This window comes from Balaenoptera physalus (assembly GCF_965194825.1).
Source record: "Balaenoptera physalus genome assembly, chromosome: 11".
Lineage (NCBI taxonomy): Eukaryota > Metazoa > Chordata > Mammalia > Artiodactyla > Balaenopteridae > Balaenoptera > Balaenoptera physalus.
The window spans coordinates 66,832,515-66,854,196 of NC_138896.1; the positions used below are offsets into that span (position 1 = coordinate 66,832,515).

The following is a 21,682-nucleotide window of genomic DNA, read 5'->3' on the forward strand; positions in this document are numbered from 1 at the left end:
AGACTTTCACTTCTCTTCCTCAGTTTATGCTTCTTCACTGTTACTACACACTCTTTAAACCCAGTACCATTTAATTAAATTGACCAAATGATTATGTTGTGAGTTTACTTAGGATTAACCTTTCAATTAAGGTCTCATTATAATTATCAAATTATAAATACAAAAAAATTAAAGAATTTCAATCCAACATTGGAGGGTTTCTAAATTTTCTTTTAAGTAAATCAATAGGAAATAGAGGAATTATGTTCATTTTTATTACCGTGTGCATACTCATTATTGAATAGATTGTTGCAATAAACCCAGGGCGTATTTCCAAGAAAATTTTATATGGCATTTGTGAAAATGATATTTCAGCTGCTCTACTGGACAATCCTTTAAGCACCTTGCCTAATTCATTAAAAAAAGCAACAGGCAAAGCAAAAGAAAGCAAACCAAACTCACGCAAGCTTTTTAATGGTCCTGTTGTGTGCAGGCAGGAACTGCCAGCCTCCCCTACACCACCCCCCATTCCCCTAAGGCCAGTTAGCCAATTAGAAGAACAATGAGTCATTCAGTCACTGAACTGCAGCCTTAATATTCAAAAGTCAGACTTTAATTTTTGTTTCTTGTCCAGCAGGAAAATCCCAAAAGAATACATTTTTCACCGAATTTATTCATCACATGCTAAAATGATCCAGAACAAATATATAAGACCTTCCATTGAACTACTTGTGCCTTCCCATTAATCTGTCTCAAAAAACTTTCACTGCAAGGGATTTGTAATGGGTTATCACATGATAACAGAAGTGTTTTTCTCTTTAAATTTCTTGCTTACTTATTTGTAAACTCCAATATTATAAATTATTGTATAAATAAGTATACTTATTATTTAAAGGAAACTGTGCATATTTTTGTAAAGCAAAGTGTGTATATATGTTCATTAAAACATAATCTACACATATATATAATATGTATATCTGTGTGTGTGTGTGTGTGTACTCACACACAGTAGTACATAGGTACCTATCTAGTATGTTAGACACACATATACTCATGCACAGTGTATGTAACATATGTATATACATATACATACATACACACACACATATATACATATGTATTCACATGCATGCAGTACAAAATAATGGTTAAGAGTATGGACTCTGCAACCAGTCTACTTAGATTTAAACTCCAGATCCACATGGTAACAAAGGCAAGTTACTTAACATGTCAGTGCCTCAAATTCTTTACCCTAAAATGAGAATAATATTTATATCGATTTCATAGGGTTGTCGTAGGGCTAAATGAGTGAATATATATGCACAGCTCTACACAGAACTTAGAACAGCATCCAGCCCGTGGAGAACTCTATGTAAATATCTGCCTGTAATTAATCTGCATGTATTTGTGAACGTAGTACAGGTATAAATGATTACGCCCTCCTGTGTCTATTTTGCACATTTGAATTTTTTGCATACTAGACTTTTCTTCATGGGGGATAAATGTATACACTTAAAGATAGTCAGAAATTTTACTTCTACTAACCTTCTTCTACCAACTCTACTTCTCCAGGCTAAATCAATCTAACTTTTGACTTTTGCCTCACATGTTTTATATTCCAAACTCCTCAGATCTTTTCATTCATTCTTTTCTTGAATCTTCCTAGTTTTCCACGCCTCTAGGGCCATCATCAAACACCAAAGTGTTCACCGTGTTCTAACTGGGATGTGATCATGCAACTGTGACACCCTCTTCAGGGCTGTGAGTTCTTCAAGGGGGATGGAGATCAGCTCTGGTTCCTGGGTCCCATCCCTGAGTGCCTTGTAATTGGCTCTGCCCAGAATGTGCATTCATTCAGTGTTACCCTGGCACCAGCGGGTTATACACCAGTGGTTAGCCGCCTGGCTGCACATAAAAATCACCAGTAAAGCTTTTAACAAATACCAACCCCTAGGTGCACCCAAAGCAATTAAATCAGAATCTCTGGGGGTGTGGTGGTACACTGCTATTTCTTAAAAGCTCCTGTGTGGGTCTCAAATGCAGTCACAGTTAACAACTAGTGCCATATAGAAAGGACCTTACCATCAAAAAGATGTCTGCATCTTTGCTTCGCTGCAGGTAAGGTGCTAGCGTGTGCATTCCTCATGGAATGAGGGCGGCAACATCTTCCCACCTTCTCAAAGGAGGTCAGTGGACAGCTTCCTGAGGTTGTGCCCTGCATCTTGTCACCAAATGCCTCCAGAAAAAAAAAGTCTGCACAGTGAGCCTGGAAATTGTGTTTTAGAGCAACAGTTCTCAAATTTTTCTTCTATTGCCACACATGTGATGAACAGTATTTACGGGCATGACACTGTCCTGCTGTGACAGGCGAGGGCCAATTCCCAGCTGTAATTCTATTTAAAGATGTATTTAAAAATGCAAGTTAGTGGCAGTGACATAATTACAGGGACAATTTGGGCTGTTATTAAACAAACTAAATAATTTGCAAACTTAGGTACTTTAGCTGCTGTTCATTTATTCAACAAATATATATTGAATGTCTACTCTCTCTAGGCACTGATCTAGATGCTGAGCATGAAAAAAAAATTTCTTGCTCCCCATGGAAATTACATTTTAGGGTAATTACATTTTAATGAGGAGACAGACAGTAAACAAATAGAATCAACAAATGTGTATGAGGGTGTGGGGGGCGGTTACAGGTAAATGTTATAAAGAAAAGAAAAGGAGAAGATGAGAGAGTGCCTTGTGCAATAGATCAGTCAGGAAAGACCTCTCTAAGGAAGTGATACTTGAGTGGAGAGAGATCAGAAGGAAGTGAGAAGGCAAGCCTCTGGTGTCTGGGGGAAAAATGGTCCAAGCAATTGCAAAGGCCTTGGGAAGGGAGCCTGCTGTGTGGTTCAAAGAACATCACATGGACCAGAGTGGCTCGGGTGGGAAAGGGATGGGAGAGTGATGGGATTTGAAGTCAGAGTGATAGCAAGGATTCCAGAGTCTGTAGGGTCTCTGGGTTTAATTCTTGGCGTAGTGGAAACCACTGGAGGGTTTTGAGCTTGGGAATGCTCAGATTTACTCTCTAAAGGGATGGATTGCTCAGGCTGCCATGTAGAGTACTCACCATACTGTAGTAGAGGGATTGAGTTGGAAGCAGAGGTCCAAGTGAGCTGTTGGTGACCTGGTCAGAGCTGTAGCAGAGGAGGTGGAGAGAAGTGGTAATATTTTAGAAGTAGAGTTACCAGGATTTGCTGATGAAGTGAAGGTCGGGTGTGAGAAAAAGAGAAGATTATGGGGATGGGGATGCCATTTGTTGAGATGTAGGACACTGGAAAAAGAGGGTGTTCCAGTGAAAATCCAGAGTTCAGTTGGGATAAGTTAAATCTGAGATGCATATAGACATCCAAGTGAAGATATTGAGCAGAGAGTTGACTATAAGAGCTGCAGATAAAGGGAGAGGTTGGGACTGGTGATTTCAATTTGATAGTCGTTGTTATGATATGAGATTATATATTTTTCTGTTTATCTATTTTTTGTCTCTTTCTCCCCCAAGAATATGAGTTTCATGAGGGCAGAAAATTAATGTTTTGTTCTTTACTGTGTCCCCAACTCCTAGAACATTGGTAAGCACATAAAAAGTGCTCAATAAATATTATTGAATGGAAGAAAAATTCAATTCAGGGCAGTATAACATAAATGAAAAATAGCAGGACATAATAAGTGCTCAAGGATGACATGGTATGTGAATTGAGACTGGGGAGTGACCCGTGTGGGCTATAACGGTCAAGAAAAAAAGTCTTGGCAGAGCTTGACCTTTATCAGGTCTTGAAAAGTAGGTAGGTTTATAGGTAAGAGGTGTCAGGAAAAGGGGTCAAGTTTGGGGGAAAATGATGACTTTGGTTTAGATTATGTTGAATTTGAAGTATTGGGGATTGGCCAAAAAGTTCGTTCGGGTTTTTGTAAGCGCTTACAAATACCCGAATGAAATTTTTGGCCAGCCCGATAACAGAGGAACATTTGAATTTGATAGAAAGGCATTTAAGTTAGTTCTCTAGACGGTTTGAGATCTGGGCTTGCAAAGGACAGACATGGGCACTCCTCCTTTCTGAAATTAGAACCCACACAACTACATTAGAATATTGAACTGTAAATGCGGTAACAGGAAATTAAGTAGAAAATTTTGACTGAGTCGCCAAGAACGTTGAAAAAGCAACGCTTTTCAAAATTTAATGTGCATACAAATCACCTGGCAATCTTGCTAAAATGCAGATTTTGATTTTGTAGGTCTGGGGTGGGGCTTGAGCTTCTGTGTTTCTAACAAGCTCCCAGATGATGTTGATGCTGCCACGTCCTTGGACCACATGTGAATAGAGAGGTACTAAAGTGACGTGTTACGCCAAAAGGAACATTTTCAAAGGAAATAAGTAGAAACCAGTTACATGGCTCTTCATCTCCTCACCAACACTGAGAGTATAAAAGGATTGAGTTTCTGGGCATCGGAGGAAGCTTATTTTAGATAGAACTTATTTGCAGGGAGCTGTTACTGAGCTGTGAGCAAGGGTGTAGAGCAGAGGGTACATCCCTCTTAACCTCAAATCAAGAGAAAGGATTTCAGTGGAACTCTGCGTCAGCACTGTGAGTGTCATCTCTGGTTGGAGAGACAAAGTGGACTGAGGTCTGACCCAAAAGAGCAAAGGGTGAGACACAGGCCAACTAGCTGCTGACTGACAAGTTGAAGAGGCTGCTTAGTAATCAAGCTGTGAACGCAATTTGTCAGGGCAAAGGAAATGGAATAGGTCAGAAATCAGGTTACTAGGCAGAAGGAGAGATAGGAGGGAAAGATCGCAGAAGGCCCTCACTAGAAAAGTCCACAAGATTTAACTTTAAATCAAGTTTGGAATCTGGATTATCATATGGGACTAGGATTTTAATTTCTAAGTTGAAATCCTGTGTTTTATTTTTAAATGTTCATAAGATCTTTTATTATCTGTGAGTGATTGGACAGTAATTTTCTGAGTTTTTAATCTCGGGGTGGAGAATTTCTCCCAGTGAGCAAACTTTAAAGAGACAGTGGGAAACAAAGTAAAACTGGTTCATGGTTATGCCCATGAGTTCTGCTCCTTCACTGTTTTCATGATAAATGGGTTCAAGGGAGAGGAGGCAAGTCAGCCTTGGATCTTAATATCAGCTACAATATAACCTTTAGTCATGTTGCCCTTGAGTTCCTTTGTCTGACACCACCACCCATAATGAGGTTATCTAAGTGCTGATCCTCTCAGAGATCTTGGACAACCCCTTGCTGTTAACACCGCTCCTATAGATCAGCCCCACTGTGTCTGCTCATACTGAGCAGAGTTCAGAGAGCTCCCATTTGTAGAAGAGACTTGCTAATTCCACTTCTCTCTGGATAGACAGTGGCAGTGCAAAGAGCATCCACTCCCCCCAATCCCCGCCCCCCATCCTGGTCTCCTAGCAGCTACAACACCAACAGGTATTTTCATATCCTGTGCACATTAGAGTTAGGACAAAAGTGACTTGGAGCAGTTGTGTGTCTTGTATTGTTATCTATGCCCGAGGGAACTGTCAACATGGACATCTAATGAAACATAGGTAGTTCTTGGCTCAGCAAAGCACTTACACCCCTGACACAATCAGAGATGATTTTTTAGCTACCAAGCTTGAGACCTGAGAGTTATCGTGGGAGATGGAGGAGTAGAAGGACCCATGTACCCTTCTCAATCTGTTCTTCCTGGAATCTTCTCTTTGGGTTCTTAACTCATATCTCATGCACCAGCTACACTAAGGTTTCTTGCAGTCCCTGAAAATGAAGACTTCCTTCAAGACTCTACCTCAATCTGTCTTCCTCTCTGAGAGCCTCCCTCATCTTATTTTTTTCAGGGAAGGTTGACCAAATGAGACAACCCTTTGAACTTCCATGACACTTGGGACAAAACTGTATAAGAGCTTCTGTCTGTCTGTGTGTGGTCATTCTTGGTGCATTAACAGATGTGTGTGAATGGCTTCCTATTATTGAGTAACTTTTCTTTTATTGGATGTTCAATTCATTATGTAGTTAAGATTCTGTTAGATTGTTCTGATGACTTAAAGGTTAAGAAAACTCTGGATGAAAAGATCCTAGGTGTACAGCAGAGAGTCACGAAAGGGTCATGTTGGCCAACAGCAGACTGTGGGCAGACGAGTCCTGAGAGGGAGCCAGGAGTACTCTTCCAAGTCGCTCTGTTCCTTTCGATGCTAGACTGGCAGTATCGCAGCCTGTGCAAGCTGGAAGGCCCCGTAACTCCTGCACTGTTTTTGTTCATTGCCCTTTTGTTTTCTCTTACAATTTAGTAGATTTTAAAGTAACTCTTGGGACTTCCCTGGCGGGCCAGTGGTTAAGACTCTGCGCTTCCAATGCAGGGGGTGTGGGTTCAATCCCCGGTCACGGAACTAAGATCCCACATGCCGCATGGCACGGCCTTAAGACAAAAAAAAAGTAACTCTCTTTTCCTGATTATAAAAATAATACATTTTTATGGTCTTGTAGTACATCCTGGTTTGTTTGGCACCAACCCTGTTGACACCTGTTGTTCTGGTGTATTATTAATAGCACTGACTTTCCCTCTCAGAAATTCCCCTGTTTGAACTGTGACTTACATTGCCATCCTCCTGGTTATACAGGATTTGGAGTGTACACAAATTGTTGTGTGTACATCTGATTACTGTAGGATAATTTCCAAAAGGTAAAACTTCTGAGTCAAAGGTTATGAAGGAATTTCAGGCCTTTGCTACATTACGCCACTTTACTCTCCAGAAAAGTGGCAACCAGTTACACTCCAACTGGCAGTTCATGAGAGCCTATGATATTGCTAGACCAGAGTTCGGTTATTAAAATCAATAACCTCAATACCAACACCAATGGAACAACTTCAGAAACCAAGAGGTTTCTGTTGTCTCCCAATTAAGATGGGAAAATTAGCAACTTACACTTCTTCCCACCTCTGTCCCCATTTCTCATTTGCAAGTATCCTCTGAGCTATGTTTCTGCCTTAAAGATAAATTATTTTTTACATTATTCATCTTTTCATTTAAGAACTATACAAATACATTATGTTTGTAATCAATGTGACTATAATTATTTAGAATATGATGTGTATATTTGATTGTATATTAAGTGTATTAATATATTATTATATATTTATATAATATATTAATTATATATCATACATAGATATATATTTATATATAATAATTTCTATTTTAAAAAATATTTTATTTATTTATTTATTTATTTAGGCTGTGCCAGGTCTCAGTGCGGCACTATAATAATATATTTATTTATTCATTTATTTATTTTTTGGCTGCATCAGGTCTTAGTTGTGGCATGTGGGATCTATCATTGCAGTGTGTGGGCTCTTCGTTGCAGCACATGGGCTTCTCTCTAGTTGTGGCGCGTGGGCTCCAGAGCGTGCAGTCTCATTAGTTGTGGCACGCAGGCTCTCTAGTTGTGACACGTGGGCTCCAGGGCGCCTGGGATCAGTAGTTGTGGTGCGTGGGCTCCATAGTTGTGGGACACGGGCTCTCTAGTTGTGATGCATGGGCTCAATAGTTGTGGCATGCAGCCTTAGTTGCCCCACAGCATGTGGGACCTTAGTTCCCTGACCAGGGATCGAATCGGCGTCCCCTGAATTGCAAGACTGATTCTTAACCACTGGACCACCAGGGAAGTCCCTATAATAATATATTTAAACGGAGCCAAGGCTTCCTGTGCCCTTTAACGCCACAGCTTCTCGATTTGTGAGTTCTCGTCCTTTTGCTCCCTTCTTGCCTTTCTCCCTCTTCCTCTGAGAGGGCTGGGTTATATCCTGAAGTAAATTCTTTAGTTAGGGAGCATTAGTTTTAGGTTTCCTGGCATATTTGATCACATCTTCCTCGGGTCTTCTGTAGTGGATGACCTTGGTCAGGGTGGAGTCACAGATTTCCAGTTTTCTTCCCAATCAGCCTTAAATGTATAAAATGGAGCTCTCTGAGCAGCCAGGCTATTGGGGAACCAAAACATTTATTGGGATGCAATTTACTGGTATCATAATAGAACCTCACCTACTATTTCTTTTCCACTTTTCCTGTTTTTCAACAGGGTACTCATTTGGATGGAGTTCCACAATCTTGAGGAATTGTGTCTTTTCATATCTGTTCTTGACACCCAGCCATTGCTGAATCCCATAATTATTCAACTGGGGAGGTGTTGAGGGCTGATTTGGATCTTCAGTTGTGTGTCCTGGAACTATCAGACCACAAGGGACTGCAAAGGCGTAACACATTTGAGTTGGAATAGGGGCTTTAAGTCTTTAGTCCTTCCCCTCCAGGTGTCAGAGACGGTCACTTAGGTTAGGTCCTTGAATAGCCCATGAGTAGAGATGGAAGATCAGTAGGGAAATCCTGTGACCTAATGCCTTTGGAATTTCTTTGCTCTTCAAATTTGTCTAAGTCAGAGTTTTAGATTATTTTTGACCCACATTCATATACATTTGCTGACTCTCACTTGTTCCTTTTCAGCATAGATCTCTGAATCCATTCACATGCCAGAGGACATGCCAGTATTTACACAAGGCTGACTAGTGCTAGGCTACAACTCCTAGGTGTGTATCCACAAATATATCATAATTAAACAAATCATAAATAAAAGACAAAAAAAATAAGCAAAGAGCGCATGCTCAACACTCCCCATGTCATTTTAAATTCCATTATACCTTCTTGTTGTGTAGCTGACACTTGGTGTAGAATTCCTGGTGCACACTCTTGTCTCTTCTGAATTCTGTGTGCGTTCTGTTCTCTCTGACGCTGCTCTAGATCATTTTCCTCTGTAAATGTACCCATGCCAGCATGTAAAGGTTGGTGATGGCTCCAAGGTTACTATCCCTTGTTCTCCTGGAATCTATGGATCCCTTCACTCTCCAGGTGCAGATCATCTTTTTATCTCAGAAAATTTGCTTTATTCATCCTTTCCTTCTGAATGCTCTGTGATTTTTGTCATCAAGCCTGTACTGCACGTCCCTGATACAGTTTCCTGTGCTGTCAATTCTACTTCTTGCTGCTTCTAGTTTGAATTTTTAGTTTTGAGACAGTTTTAGGTTTCTCTGCCCTCCCTTTATTTTATTCTGCTAATTACTTTTACATCCCATTCTGTTGCTTTATTCATTCTTTGAAGTGTAATGTCTCTTCTTTAACTTCTATTTTATTGAGTCCCAGTTCTCTTTGACTTCTTTTTTCAATGTGAGTTTATATTAGAAAAGGTTCTGGTTACGACTGATGGAAATCCAACTCAAAGCAGTTTAAGGACAAATGAGAAATGTGTTGGGTCGCATAACCGCTCTAAGAGATGCAGGGCTGGAGCTGGGTTTAGGGGCGTCTGGAGTTGAGGACACAATCCATCAGCACCCTCTCTGGCTCTTGCCTGTACTTCTCTCATTGTATTAGTTTCCTTCTCTCCCAGTGTATACCTGGTCCCTACAGGCTCTCGGCCAAACACCTCATTATCACGGAAGAAAAAACAATTTCCCTCTAGCTAGAGTCAAAAACTTGTTGAGGAAACAGCCTGGTTACATTCATACCCCTACACCAAAGAGTGTCACCAAATGATAAAGAACAGATTGGCCCACCTGGGCCACGGCTCTGCCTCTGTGATCAGGGGTCTGGGGTCTGTTACAGTAACCCATAGACTTTCTCCGTCTTTCTTTTGCAAACTATTTTGTCCTTAGTTTTGTTGTAGATATTCCTGCTTGTCACTCAATTTAGAAGTCGAGTGGACGGTTCTAACTGGGCTTGCTTTTGCCCAATAATTATGTGAATGGATTCTTCTTAATCATGTTTTTGCCTACCTTGTCCAAACCTCTTTGTATATTGATATTGACGGTTGGGACTCTCTTTTCAGTTGATTGGTTGTATATCAGTTGGTGAGTATAAGGGATTGGAAGAGGGAGTGTGTAAAGGGAAGGATTTCCATGTGGCGAGTGCTTCCATGTGCCCATGCGTGAAGGCCAGCTGCCACTGTTGCCTTTGAGACTTTCCAGTGAATGAGTAAGCCATCAAATGAGAAATTCTCATTGTGTGAATACAGATGTAATCTAGTCTTAGGCCTCAGTGAGGTGTTCTGTACTATACAGAACCCAGCAATGTGAATATAGGACAGTCTGACTGTTCTGTCTTTTCAAGATTGTATCAATATTTTTAACACCTTTATTGAGGTATAATTTACATACCATCGCATTCATCCATTTTATGTGTACAGTGATTTTTAGTAAATTTACAGAGTTGTGCAAACATCACCACAATCCAGTCTTAGAATATCCCTATCACCCCCAAAAATCTCTCCTGCCCATTTGCAAACAATCCCTGTTAGAATATCCCTATCACCCCCAAAAATCTCTCCTGCCCATTTGCAAACAATCCCTGTTCTCACCCCCTAGCCCGAGCAACACTAATCTGCTTTCTTTCTCCATGGGGTCATTTCTGGACATTTCATGTAAATGGGATCAGAATATGTGGTCTTTTCTATTTGGCTTCTTTCAGTGATAGAATTTTTTTTTAGGTTTATTCATGTGGCAGCCCGTATCAGAAGTTAGGTCCATTTTATGCTGAACAGTATCCCCTCATATGGTTTTAACAGCCATATTTTTTGAACCTCTAAGTGAGATACGTTATCTGACAAAGCTTGTTTTTCGGATTTATAGGGAGAATGAAATATTTTGACCAGAGACTAGCCTGGATAGTGGTCGTAGGTGTCACCTGAGAACAGCCTTTTTCCTTTGCGCCTGATAGAGTTTGACACATGTCTGCTCAAAACAATCAGTGTTGACATTTGGACAGAACAAATACATTCATATGCCAATGCAGCTGCCATGGGTGGAGAGAGGGGACCAGAAAGAGAAGGATAGCAGGGGATTTGTACAATTCGTGGACTGGTGAGAACCAGCACCTCTTTAAAACACACACAGATGCACAGACACTCATAGACACACACACAAAACACCAGATACACACAAAGACACACCCATGAAAAACACCGAAGAACCACACAAAAGCATTGGCTTTCTTCCAGCATTACTCACTCAGAATGCAGAGCACCTTGATTTCATTTAAGGTGAAAGTAATAATGATATATTCTTTCTATTTCAAGATTGTTAAAGACAAGAAGGTACTGGTCTTCTTGGAGTTAACAAAGTTCAGATATTTACAAAGAATTAGCTTTATGAACCAAGGATCTCAAAATATAGAAACCTTGGCCAAATAAGTCAACAGGAAAAAAGTACATTATTTGTATTACTCGTCTCCCTTGGTTGTTGCTTATATTTCTGAAATTACAGGGACAATAATCATGTTAAAGGAAGAGAAGACAGTAAGCTTATCCCTCCCTATCTACCTATCTACCTATCTATCTTTCATCTACCTATCTCTTCCCTACTTTTAAGACTTGTGTGTTATTTCATATATTCATTCACTTATTTATTTAAAATTTTCCCTTTTTAGACAGATTTCAATTTTCTGAATAATATTTCCCTTTTTGCGGATATTTAGATTGTTTACCATTTTCTGAACCAAACTTATAATCAGCATCCTTGTACATATACCCTTGTGCATGAGTGAGAGCATTTCTCTAGAATGTTTTCCCAATTGTTGAATTGTTCCATAAAGAATATCCCAAGTTAAAATCTTGATAGATGTTGCCAAATTGCTGTCTAAAAATGCACCAATTTACATTCCCATGGTTTCATAGCTCTATAAATTTACTAAAAACCACTGAAATGTACACTTTAACAGGTAAACTTATGTTTGTAAATTTCATAGCAATAAAGCTGTTCAAAAATATGTAGGTAATTTTTGCTAATTTTGTCATCTGATAAACTTTAAAAAAACTTAAATACTTTGAGGATTTTGATGAACATTGATTTTGCTTTGCATTGGATTAAATCATGGATTAATTTGGAAAGAACAGTTAACTTTACATTATTGAGTCGTCCCATCAGGGTCATGATAGTCTGTGTCCTTTGGATAATTGAATAGTTTCCTTCATATGAGTCTTGTACATATTCTGAGTGTAATTTGTTTTTGTTATAGTTTTTTTTGTGTGTGTGTGTGAATCAGTCTCTTTCTCTATTACATTTTCTGATATATAGAAAATGATTGCATTTTTAGATTGTTAATTATGTTTCTGGCTACCTTATTGAATTCTCTTATTGGTTAAAATAGTTTTTCATTTGATTCTCTTGAATTAAGCACATAGTCATATCATCTACATATAGAGTTTAATCTTTTCAGAAAAACATTTATATCTCTTATCCCTATGTCTCGTATTATCGCAGTGACAAAGGTCTATATTATAATCTTGTGTGTTAAATGAGAGAGCAGGCCTCTCTCTCTTGTTCCTTCTCCTTTACATATAATATTTGATCAAGGTACTTTCTTAAGCAAAAGTAGTTTCTGTGTATCCCCCATTGTAAAAATAATTTTTTCCCTTTGCAACTGAGTAGTTTGCAGGGAGACAATTTGAAACCATTTGAATATTCTGTTTCCCAAGAACTTTTCCCTTAATGATGTTCGTATGCATTGATAATTCTTGGCTGAATCAGTTATTACAGTGAGGCTGCAAAATGGTATTTCCACAGCCCCCAGCCCCCAATTCTATTTTTCCTTCTACATCTATTAGCCAGTCTTCTTTTGTAAAGAAGAGGTTCCCTCCCATGTCTCTATTTTTGGCTATCGCTGTGGACTCACGGATTCTTTTCTAATTCAGTGTGTTCCAATCCATTACGTACTGTCATTATTCTATTTGGTACTTAGATGGTCCCGTATTTGGCCAAGTGTGCGCCTTTGAGTTAGCTCTCACGTCATTTTAGCATGACTATCAGTCTTTGAGCACTTTCTTGCTTTCTGGCACAACATAATGTTCAAAGCTCACCTTGTACTTTCCTAGCCTTGGTCGTGGAATCAGCCAGTTCTCCAAGGAGTTCTGGTTTCTTTTATTAGATGTTTAGTTTATTTACAAACTAAAATCTGGGCATTGGATGTACTCATTGCTATTGCTGTGTCATAGCTTGTAGACTCCCAGTGGACAGAGCTGGGAAATACATGTTTGTACATGTAAACATACACACATCTATCTATCACCTGTCTATCACTATGTTAGAAACCATAAGTTTATGCTGATATTTTCAATTCCAATCCAGAACCACCAATTTGATTTTAGCTTCCCCATCCTTAATATGTATATATACTTATTTTCTCAGTCTTAGAATGTATAAAGAGTTGTTTTAGAATTGCTAACACACCACACTGTGGGACTGGGTTCTTACTAACTAGAGCTCAATATTTGTTTAAAGTTCTTTTTTAGTTTAGTCTGAGGATGTATAGTCAAAATACTGTGTTCAAAGTCACATGGGTCAGTTCTTTTTATTTTCCCATTCAGTTTGGTTATGTTGTTTGTTTGAAGTATAGTTAAATACATTTGGTTTTGTTTGTATTTCAATTTAAGGTTTCCCTCCTCACGCTTGTTGAGTTTTTTACTTTTTGTTTATATAAAAACACGACCATGGTTCCGAAAGTCAAAACTATATAAAAACCAAATACTCAGAGGAGTGTCAGTTCATGTCCCCCAACCCTTCCACCCTTTTCCACACACCTCCTTTTGGTAAGCTATCTCATTTGTTTTTGGTTTATCCTTCTTGTGTTTCCTTTTGCAAAAATAAACAGGTGCTTATCTAGTGTTTTATTTCATTATTTCTCTCACACAAAAGAAGCATACTATATGTACACTTTTTGTTTCATTTGCTTTATTCACTTGAATAGTATTCTACCACTACATTATTCGTAGTAATTCCATTTTAAAAATGTAAAAGCATGGGTTCAGAGAGGTTAAGTAACTCTTCTAGGCTCATGAAGCCAACGAGTGGAGGAACTAGGAAAATACACTTGCACCCTGATACCTTCCATCTTTCTTATGATCTTTTCTCTTTTGTTTGTAATTAGTTTGTATTTCTCAATATTTGCATTGACTGGCAAAAAGAATATTTTCCTTTTTATTTTCTGGAAATATTACTGCTTCCCAGGAGGCAATCCCAGCTTTGTTCATACAGGTTGATGATATGTTTAATGGGCATTTGGAATAACTCTAATATTTCCTGTTGTGGCAATGCTTACTTTCAAAAAAAATTTTTTTGAGAGTTGAAAATACTCTGCATGATTATTTGCTTCCTTTCCATCCCACACTCCTTCTGTTTATTCCTACTTTAGGCTTCCCAGCTGAGACGCATATTGCCTTCAAAATCTTTACAGTTAATGTATTAGGTAGTTGACATTACGACTCAAATCACAGCAAAGGAAGCTATTATATGGTTTCTCCATTTTTTTTTTTCCTCATAACAGAGAAAATACATTGTTTGCTCTGGTTACAGAAAGGGACACAGGTGGCAACACTGTATTTTACTAATACGCAGATTCATCTAAAATAGCCATCAATCACAGAAATAGTTTGCAAAGGGGAGAGTGGCTCAGTTAACCCCAGACTCCAGGTACCCACCTCTGAGCACAGTCACCAGTGTTCCTGCCGTGCAGCCCTTTAGCTGAGAGCTCACTGCTGCCTTCACTGCTTAGCTCAGAAGACCCGATTGTAGCAATTAAAGCCACTGTGACTGTAAAGCTTAAATGAAGGAAATTGAAGGGAAATCTAGATCAGAAAGAAAAATGTCTTCAAGGAAAAAATATAATCATTGATTTGTAAAATACAATGGATTCTCTTAAACTTTCCAATATGAAATTATATCATTAACACATAGTAATATTTTTGCCTGTGCCTTTCTGATATCCTGATATTTATACCTCTTGTTCTTTCTCTTGTCTAATTGTATTAGATATTAGTTATATTACATGTCTTTGTTATATAACATCGGTGATGATGATTCTTAAATTTTTCCTGCCTGTAATATTTTGCCACTACTTATAAGTGAGATTGGTCTACTCCTTCCTCCCTCCCTCCCTCCCTTCCTTCCTTCTTTCCTTCCTTCTTGCATGTGCTCTTTGTCAGGTTTTTCTATCTGAGCTATGTTGGCTTCAGAAAAAGTGTTTGGAAGTCATCACTTTTTCTATGCTTCAGAGCGGTTTACTTGGGGACTAATAGTACCTCCCCTGTTTGAGTGAGAGCTGAGGGAAATACCGCCTTGTAAAGATCTTAGATGAGTGACCAGCATGTAGTAAGCATTCAACCAATATTAGCTATGACAGGACATGATTAGATATCAATTTCAGGCAGTTTTGTTTGTTTTTGGCATGAGTGACAAGTGCATCATTATACAAGTCTCAAGAATCCAAACGACCTAGAGCTACAATTTCCCTTTCACCCCTGCCCCTTACTCTCCTGCCACCCTAGGTTTCCATCATCAAGAACTGCTGTCACAGTTGCAGAACCTCATGTGGCTACTTCACAATCAAGCTCCCCGGAGGAAGAGCAGAGGTGTAGAAGAGGCAGGTGAGTCCTGGGAAGAGGAGAGAAGAGGGAGGAAAAACAGAGAAAAGGGGCTCACATGTTTGATAGAGGTCTCCATACAGACCAGTGTATAGCATTGAGAAAAAGTAAAAATCTGTTTGTAATTTTCTCTGGATTCTGTAATTGCCTGTACTTGTCCACCTTCTTAGATGTTGTGTCCGTAGGATCCATGGCTTCTTTCTCCTCTGATATCTCTGAATGCTCCTTTCCATCTCCTTTGTACAGTTCTTTTCACCCATCCTTTAAATATATCTTTCTTCAGGGGGCACCCCTAGATTCTTCTCTTCTCACTTCAAATTATATATACTCTTCTTTACTCCATTGGCTGCATATGCTGGTTACTCACAAACTCATCCCCAAAATGGATCACTATCCTGGTTAGGACCAGCTACAGAATTTGTGGGGCCCAGTGCAAAATATAAATGTGTGGTCCCTTGCTCTAAAATTATCATGAATTTCAAGATGGCGACAACAGAACATTATGCCCAGCAAGGGGTTCTTCAGAGCACAGGGCCCTGTGTGACTGTATAGGTTGCACATCCATGAAGCCTGGTCTGCTACTGAGATAAAGACCAAAATATCAACTGTCTCCTGTGCACTTGCACTTGGTTGTCCCACAGGGCACATCTTCAACTCAACATGCCCAAAACTCAACTCATGTCTATGCCTCCATCACTGCAAAAGCCCTCTTTCTCCTTTGTTTCTGGAAGCAGCAAATGGCATTGCATCCCCTTAAATAGCCAAGTCAGAAATCAAGAGTGTCATTCTTACCCCCTTGTTTTTCTCAACCTCCGCAGCCCAGCTTTCAGGGGAGATTCGGTCTCCTTCACACTCTATGCTTCCATCTCCTCCTCCTCATCCTCACTGCGTCTACCCTGGTTTCAGACGCTCCTGACTCTCATGTAGATGACAGCCCCCAGCCCCGCCATCTTCTCAGCTATTCTCCCTGCCTCCAACGCGTCTCCTTTGTAAATCTATTGTCCAGACCATGATAAGAAAGATCATTCTATAACCTAAATTTGATCCTCTTACTTTCTAGCTTATAAACCATCAATGGTTTTCTGTTGCCTTAACATAACATTCAAGTTGTTTGGCTTGACAGATAAGGGTCCTCATGATCCAGTACCGCCCCCGCCCATAGCCAAGGCATGCTGGACCACAGGAAACTCCCTAACCCTTTCAGCAAAGAGCTACATTGCCACATGAAATTGTTTCAGCCAGAGTACCATGTTTAGTATCCCCTAGAGTAAACCTTACTCTCTCAATCCCCTTTTCTAATTCTTCATGTTCTAAAGGTATACCAAAGCCAGGGAATCTCTCTCTGGAGGTGGTAGTTAGCTATTTCTGATTGCTCTCCTTATATGGCTACTATTCCTGTTGAACAGGGAGGCGCTGGCTATAGTTCAATTCAGCTCATGCCCATAGTTAAATTTGATTATGAGAAGAGGCTAGGTTTCTGTAACACGTGGCTTTTGATGTCAGTAATTTTTATTTTTTATGTTTTTTTAAGATTTAAAAAATTTTTATTTATTTTTTAAAATTTATTTATTTTTGGCTGCATTGGGTCTTCATTGCTGCCCAGGAGCTTTCTCTAGTTGCTGCCAGCGGGGGCTGCTCTTCGTTGTGGTGTGCGGGCTTCTCATTGCAGTGGCTTCTCATGTTGTGGAGCATGGGCTTTAGGCATGCAGGCTCAGTAGTTGTGGCACACGGGCTTAGTTGCACCACAGTATGTGAGATCTTCCCAGACCAGGGATCAAACTCGTGTCCCCTGCATTGGCAGGTGGATTCTTAACCACTGCACCACCAGGGATGTTCAGATGTCAGGTAAGTTTTAAATCACTGTCAATGACACCCATCTTTCTTTTGGAACAAGAAGTGATTTCCATACACCTGTTCTATTATCCAACAATTCCATGCCTAAATATTTACTCAAGAAAAGTAGAAATGCTATGCTCAAAAGGACAGGGATTTTCATACAATGGAATACCACCCAGCAATAAAAAGGACATGCTACTGATACATGCAGAAACAAAGATAAATCTCAGTGAATTATGTTGAATGAAAAAAACCAGACACAAAAGAGCATCCATTTATATGAAGATAAGAACAGACCAAAGTAGTCTGTGGTGAAAGAAATCAGAATAGTGATTGCCTCTGGGAGAGGGGGATGTAGGGAATGTGTGGGAGGGGCATGAGGGAACTTCCCAGGTTGATATACACATATATCAAAACTAATCAGGGACTTCCCTGGTGGTGCAGTGGTTAAGAATCCGCCTGCCAATGCAGGGGACACGGGTTCGAGCCCTGGTCTGGGAAGATCCCACATGCCGCGGAGCACCTAAGCCCGTGAGCCACAACTACTGAAGCCTGAGCGCCTAGAGCCTGTGCTTCGCAACGAGAGAAGCCACCGCAATGAGAGCACATGTGGAGGGACGTGTTAGACATACATGCTTTCCTCCCAGGGCCAGTCCTTGGGTTAGAACCCCAGGAATCCTAACAATCTAAAAAAACAGGAATCATCCTTCCAATCATCACTTCCATCCTTGTTGGAGGTGTTCAGAGTTCCTCAACCCCATCTCCGTCATATCTCTTAGCAATTCTCTTTATAAATCCCCCCAAACTGCAGCTTCCTCCCCCTACTCACCACCAACCACCAAAAAGGGAATGGAGTCCAGGAAAAGTGGGCGGGAGTGGAGACCTACCAAAAGAGCCCTGATATCCGCAAGTGCTAGGGAGAGTTTTCCTTCTAGTACAGTGCTCTAGCTGCTGAAGTTGCTGTGGTACTGGCCAGGGCAGGACGAGAGGATCTGCCTTTGGTCCAGGGAAACCACCTTCTGATGAAGACCTCCTAGACCACAAAAATGGTACTAGGTTCAGGCACAAAACCCAGCTTCCACTAATCATGTATCTTAGAAGAGAACATCACAATGGCTAAGTGGCTAGGTAGTGAGAGAATCCCCTCCAGCATTCACATAATCTTTTTATTAGAAACACTGTGTCTAGTGGAGCTTTTCTTGCTCAAAATCAAGAACTTGATTTTGTTGCTTTTTTTTTTTTGGTAATTTTGGGGGGATTTTAAGCAAAACCATGTATTTAATCTGCCCTCGTGATGCAATCTTTTCTTCTTTTGAAGTAATATTTGCATCACTTTTGCACAAGTAATATTTTGCTTATGAATATCGTACCACAGTGATAATTCTTCATGCTTATAAATGGAAAGGGGAGATCTTTAGTTTAACTAGAGGATGTTGTTTTGTAATATACTTGAAAAAAACAATTTCTACATATCGGAATGATGCCAGGGTGGTGCCTACTTTCAGGTTACCAGCTTTGCACAACGAGCTTCTATTCCTAAGTTGTTCTGCTACTCTTACTCCTTATAACAAATGCTGTCTCTCAAAATACCAGTTAATACCTTGAAGAATGGTCTGTCCCTTCTTGTTTATATCTGTACAGGTTGTTGCTCTTGCTTTACAGAGCCATTAAGTGAGTCTTTCTTTGGACCAGAGTGAGTTCAAGAATGACTAAACCTTCTGTGCATTGTCATCTGTTTACAGAGACCATCTGTCTTTATTTTATTTCTACACAGTTGCAATTACATTAAGACTTTCCAAGCTCCAGAGATGGGCATTCTTAAGGTCTTGGTTGTTGTCTCTTTCATTGAAAGTGGCCCTGATGGAACTGAACCGAGAGGTGTGAATGAAGAGGAGGGACAGGAAAGCTTTGGGTCATGCTATTAACAAACTAGGGGGCTCCTGCCTGTGCCTGGTGCTGCCCTCGTTCTCAGGATACAAAATGAGTAGGTCAGGGTTCCAGCTCACAAGGAGCTTCTGCTCTCAATGTGGAGACAGACACTGACAATAAAACATGTTAACATACCTAAGGACTACAGCAGAGGTATGAATACAGAGAGAGGGAAAGCCACCCAAGGGCCCCAGCAAGTCCTGAAGAAAGGCGACAGAAGGAAAACACCTACTTTCCAGTTGCACTTGCTACACATACGCATGAGGAAGAGTCACCTTGATTCCTATGGTAGATGCCGTTGGTGCCCAGATCCCCTTTATCTGGCAGTTGCACCTGGCACCAGCTTCCGTGAGTGTTAGACAGCTGCCTCTGTATCCTGAGATTTGCCCTTGGTCTGTTGGGAATCACTTTTTGGAAGTGCCTGGGATATTATGCCCTTCCCATCAATGGCCCACAGCCCATCACTGACTGATACAAAGTACAAAGGGCTGTCCCCCTTGCTTCAAGGAAGGAATAGCCTGATATAACTCATGCTCCAGAGCTGTTTGTGGGATCAGGCTGAGGTTAGACTTCAGCTGAACTCACACTTTAACTCCCACTGTTTTTCCCTCTCCTACCTGATTTCCTTATTCTTAGGGGAATTGAAAGGAGCCCCTCAATCATTTGCTCAGCAGTCCGTCTCAGGCTCTGCTTTTAGAGAATCTACACAAGACCGTTTCCTGTGTTTATTGTCAGCTTCTTGGTTGTATGGCTCTCAAGAAAAAAAAAAAAATCATGGAGCAAGGACAAAATGGAAGGAAAGAGCAGAGTCAGGGAATAATCTTATCAAGGCATTTCTCAGCTCCATACCCCTTTTCTAAGTGAAAAGACCACTATTCTAAGGAGAAAGCCTGTATGAAGGGAGGATGTGGGAGGGAGAGCACATAAACAGAAGGCTGGCCTCCTCCAAGAATCTTGGAGGCCCTCAGTCTGTCTTAGAAGTTAAATTGTAAATTGATTAAAGTTGAAAGTGCAATCACTTAGATATCTGAGGTCTTGAAATTCACCTTTATGGCAATAAAGAAATGCTGGAGGAAACTGAATTTGTAATCATTTTGCTTATGGTGCTCTTTGGCTTTACCTTCTGATATTTACAAAGGATTTAAATTGACCTGGGAGACCATCCTGAGTGCCACGTAGGCCAAAGCCCTCCATCACTGGGGCATCTGAGGCTTGCTCCAGGGATTACCTGGAACAGGAGTTGTACTTTCTAAGGGACATCCTAGCTGCCTAGGCAGGCAGTACAGAGAGCTGAGTCCATTCAGGAGAGAACATTTATCTGGAAGAGTTTGGTCTCTGAGCACAGGCCCGGTAGGAGGCGCTTGGAAGTTGTCCTGGATGAAGTGTTTTTGCATGCATTAGTGGTCCTTCATTAAGAAGACTGGAGCAATTAATGTTATCCTGATTAATGAAGCTAAATTAGCTTCATAATCTCTAATGCTTCTTCCTCACTGCTAGCAGGCAAGAGTTTGGAACTGATTTAATGCAGCAGACTTTTACACAATGCTGTGATTCATCCATAACTGTTCTCTAGTGAAGCATTTGGTAAAGTCAGGCCCGATCAACTTGTGTACAAGATGAGGCAAACAGAGCATAGGTGTTTAAGGGCATAGATCACAGACCTGAGTGCAAGTTCTGGCTTGGTCATCACCAAGCCTCAGTTGATTAATGTGTAAAGTGGAAATCACTCTAACACCATCCTCAAAGTTGTTCTAAATCAGTGGTTCTTAAAGGGAGGTCCCCAGACCTCCCTTTAAGCAGCATCAGTGTCACTGGGGAATTTGTTCAAAATATGAAATTATGGTCCCTACCTCACTGAATCATAAATTCTGAGAGTGAAGCCCAGAAGTCTGTTTAATCGGCCCTCCAGGGCATTCCGATGCATGTTAGAGTCCGGGAACCACTGTTCTAAGCAATGGTTCTTCACCCTGGTTGTTCATCACAAGCATCTGGTGACTTTTAAAATATACTAATGCTCTGTTCCAACCCCAAGTGAGTCTAATATACAATAATTTAAGGTGGGGCCCCGTGGTGTTCATATGTTTAAAAGCTCCCCAAGGGGATTTCCCTGGCGGTCCAGTGGTTAAGACTCCAAGCTCCCAAAGCAGGGGGCACAGGTTCGATCCCTGTTCAGGGAACTAAGATCCCACATGCCGCACGGCACGGCCTAAAAAATAAAAAAACAAAAAAATAAAAGCTCCCCAAGTAATTCTGTAATGTGCTGTCAGGGTGTTCTGAAGATTAAGTGGCATGCAGAGTATTATAGCACACAGTAATTTCTCAAATGTTATGTATTACTCAGTTATTGTTAATAATGTGAATGAAGAGGTAGTGAGTAACACTTGGGTAGTTGCATTTATTGGGTTCTCCTCACCTCTGCTAGAGCTGCACCCCATC

At 40.4% G+C, this 21,682-nt stretch overlaps 1 long non-coding RNA gene across 7 annotated transcripts in view; it reads left to right on the forward strand.

Moving 5' to 3' along the window:
* The window catches only part of LOC309637797, a 555,044-nt gene that overhangs the window by 360,695 nt on the left and 172,667 nt on the right, over window positions 1–21,682 (forward strand). For 6 of the 7 annotated variants that reach the window (XR_014250806.1, XR_014250807.1, XR_014250808.1 and 3 more), the window contains one exon: window positions 15,386–15,484. The exons of the other annotated variant lie outside the window; for it this stretch is intronic. This is a non-coding gene — a long non-coding RNA (uncharacterized lncRNA). The remainder of the gene's footprint in view (window positions 1–15,385; window positions 15,485–21,682) is intronic. 7 annotated transcript variants of the gene reach the window in all.